Source organism: Haliotis cracherodii, unplaced genomic scaffold (genome assembly GCF_022045235.1).
Source record: "Haliotis cracherodii isolate W230 unplaced genomic scaffold, xgHalCrac1.p SCAF_1, whole genome shotgun sequence".
In the NCBI taxonomy this organism is placed as follows: domain Eukaryota; kingdom Metazoa; phylum Mollusca; class Gastropoda; order Lepetellida; family Haliotidae; genus Haliotis; species Haliotis cracherodii.
This window is the reverse complement of record NW_027266264.1, coordinates 15,656,753-15,660,550: the sequence shown is the minus strand read 5'-3', so window position 1 is coordinate 15,660,550 and position 3,798 is coordinate 15,656,753. Positions and strand designations below refer to the sequence as shown.

General features: G+C 37.2%; 1 long non-coding RNA gene across 1 annotated transcript; it reads right to left on the bottom strand.

The window, feature by feature from the left end:
• Window positions 1–284: 284 nt before the first annotated feature.
• On the bottom strand, window positions 285–2,799 carry LOC139460679 (uncharacterized). Its single transcript, XR_011652820.1, has 4 exons — window positions 2,702–2,799; window positions 2,157–2,243; window positions 1,384–1,431; window positions 285–387 (listed from the first exon to the last, which is right to left on the bottom strand). It is a non-coding gene; the product is annotated as an uncharacterized lncRNA (long non-coding RNA).
• Between the last annotated feature and the right edge of the window lie 999 nt (window positions 2,800–3,798).

Below are 3,798 nucleotides of genomic sequence, written 5' to 3'. Positions count from 1 at the left end.
TTTTTTTTAAAATCGTATACTTTATACATTTTAGAACAAGACACATTTACTTTTGTTTACAAGGTTACAAGCTCATACTGAAATACAGAAACCAAAATCGATTCTCTGATGACATGTCATTTAATGATTTAATGTCATTTTGCTTACTGTGTGTCTTTGTATCCAATGATATGATCCCAATATCAACATTTGCACCCACCCGGAGTGACATACTTTCTCCTACCAACTGCACATGTAGATACATCCAAAAAATATATGTTCAGGATATATGGAAAGGAGGGATGGTACTTAATTCAATTTGTTTCCAGGTGTAAAATATATTATTGTATAATCCTTACTTCCGAGTGCGTTCACTGCATCCGTCAGTGTCTTTTCTGCATCGGAATACTGCAATAGAGTAGGGAGATCTTCGTTGTTAAAATCATTTGTCTATTGTGACTACTGTACAATGCTGATTGTACATAGACTGCTTTTTTCATCGAAAATATCAAACGCCAATAGGCTGGGAACTTTCAAAAACCCTTCGATATATTACTTAGAAAATAATGCAAACGCCTTTACGTTATCTCCAAGTGATGGTGTTTAGGCGTACTGCAATAGGGATACTGCGAAAGAGAGGGGTCGTTGGAAATCATTGGTGTATCGACGCTAAAAACCCAAAACTGCTTTTGACATCGACAATTTCAAAAGCCATAGGATGGGAAGTTTTAATAATCATGCGATGTAATTCTGAATCAAAACTTATTTTGCGTCTGATATAACAATTAAAACTTTGTAAAACTTGTTCAAATTGTTTTTAACGCCACACTCAAATGTAGCCATATTCTAGCTACATGACGGCTGCCTGTGAATGGACAAGACAAACTTGTAGTTGCTGTCATGTTGACTCACAATCAACTAAGTCGCCAAACCTAGTCAATTGAGTCGGCTCGTACCGACATGCATATGTTGCTAGGGACTTATTCTAACCCGGAATCCCTTCAGGGGTTCAAATGTAAACACAGTCTGTTTTAAGTTAAGAGTCGAATATGGTTGCACCATTTTTGTTACTTTACATACTGGTATATTGAAGAAAAACTACATGTCGACCAATCGAGCAATATAACAATATTCCAGCAATATCGCGGCGGGGGGGGGGGGGGGGCACACCAGAATTGGGATTCATACATTGTAACACATGTCGGGAATCGAACCCGGGTCTTCGGCGTGACGAACGAACGCTTTAACCACTAGGCTACCCGACCGCCCCAATCGAGCAATGAGTGTACATAACGTATACACACAATGTGCATGTGTAAAGACGAAACATAAAACATGAAATATACAGCCTTAAAACTAATCAGAACTAAAAGATACTTGCAAATTAAAGTTTCATGTACTTACGCCCATGTCATAAAGCGATTTGCAAAAGTTGTCCAAAGGCAACGCAAACTGAAAAATATTGCATGAATTTTATCAACGTGAAACTACTACAATGCTCACACATACACATTTTAATCGGAAACACACATACCAGGTTTCATCAAACTCGGTCCGTGAGTGACTGATATCAGGTGTGTTTTTTAATACGATAATGAACGACGAGTCGTCTATTTCCCATATGTGATATCAACATTATGTACAGCCTCTTTGAAGATGTTGATAAATTTGAGCAGCGTTTAAAATATTTTCACGCATTAAATGATGGTAACTCCCTCGATACAATCCGATCCCGGCAATGTCGGACAAGCCCATTTTATTAACAGGCTGGTTATGTTTAGTATTTTCTGAATATTCTCACGAACACAAAACCAGTTGACGGCCACTATGTGTACATATTCTCCCCATTACACATTGCCATATCTCGCGCTCTATTTGATTTGATCGTTCGCTCATTGCGTTTATCTGCCTTGTCCAGCTTCGTCTAAGGGGAACAATTCACTACCCTCTTAAAATAGCGTCGTCCAATTAACGACGTCATCGAGTTGCGAACGTATGATCGAAGCTCCAGAAATGACGTCAGAACAAAGGTTGATCGTGAAATAAACCACGCCTCCTTCTTCATTGTTCTTTACGATTTATGGCGTTGCTATCTTATATTAAGAACATAAAACATTAAAATACATACTAATATAAATAGAATATGCGATGACAGTCAGTTGCATTTTGCTACAAACCATTGTTGTTTTTCCAGTGAGAAAGGCGAACGCCACAGTCATATATAAAGCACTGAAATTCATTGTTTGCAGTCTTGATTTTGGTGACTGAAAATAAACATTCACATTGTATATCCAGTTTTACGCAATATGATAAGTGCAGTTCATTATTACATAAGTTAAGAAACATAACATGTTATTCACTACATTCTAATGACATGAATTTAATATTATGCAAGCAGCAGTGTTTCAGCTGGACTGTTAAACTCTTTCAATTATTTTATACAACAGGCGATGCAATACTATACGAATAGTAAAAATGCACAATATTGTTGTATATGTGCCAATAAAGTGTTTTATTAACCTGAATTTCACCGAGTGTCAGATGATACATATTCAGTAATGACTGAGATATTATGCACGACAATATTCACGGAGAGATTATTTAGAAATACACAAAATACATAATATTTGCCATTTTCTATTCACCATAATCAAATAAATAGTAAATCACGAATTGTGATATTATTTGAAATAAATAAAAGAGTTTGTACAAGTGAGCTTACCTTAAATTAGAAGGGAGAATTCTGTGAGTCAATGATCAGTCAAAGAGATGTTCCAGTATTTATTGTGAGGTTCAATGTGTTGATATAAAACCACAGACCTCTTTTTATAGTACTGGAAACACCACTGATCAACGTCGGAATTCTCTTGATTGGCCAAAACATACAATGTGTCCTTTAATTACAATTTTGGTTGGTTGAAATAGATTAGGTCATTTACTAATAGGAATTTGATTGGACAGGCCGAAATGAGTTCTTAAATGATGTGTCACGTGACCGTGACACGATGGTAATTGCGTTAATTACGTCAGATTAATTATGGTTTGGAAACAGGCCCTAGTCATACCAATCCCTAAACCTAATAAACCAGCTAATCAAGCTAACTCATATAGACCAATATCCCTAACTTCAAACTTATGTAAAGTAATGGAATCAATGGCTAAAAATAGATTACAACATTACCTAACCCAAAAAAAACATCATAAACCCAGATCAATGCGGTTTCACTCCTGGCCGCTCAACCCTAGATAACCTCGCCCGACTAGAGCAAGATATTAAGACAGGACAACTAAATAAACAATATACCACAGGCATCTTCTTAGACTTCTCTAAAGCTTTCGACATGGTATGGCACGATGGGCTAATACAAAAACTTTAAAAAATAGGACTCAAAGGTCAGATAATAAACTACATCCAGGACTTAAACAATCGTAAAATAACCGTGGGTATAGACCAAACTCTATCGGACCAATGTCCCCTAGAAAATGGCACTCCACAGGGTTGATATAAACTGACTGACTGACTGATATAGAAGATTTAACGTGCGCTTTCCGACTGTAGCGTATTTCGCACACGGGCCTGGCCAGACCATTTAGTGTATTCCGAAAAGGGTGAAAGTGGTGTGTGCAACCCAAGAGGGGGCTTTTAGGGGTTGCTTAATTATATTGAATTTTTGGAATTTTTAAATTTGGAATAAATGCCGAGGTGGGTGGAGAAGGGAACTAAGGGAGCCGGGTGAGGTGGGTGTTTGTATGTTTATTGGATTTTGGATTGGTAGATTAATTAGGTCTGTTTTGATTAGGAATACGTCTAGGGCCTTG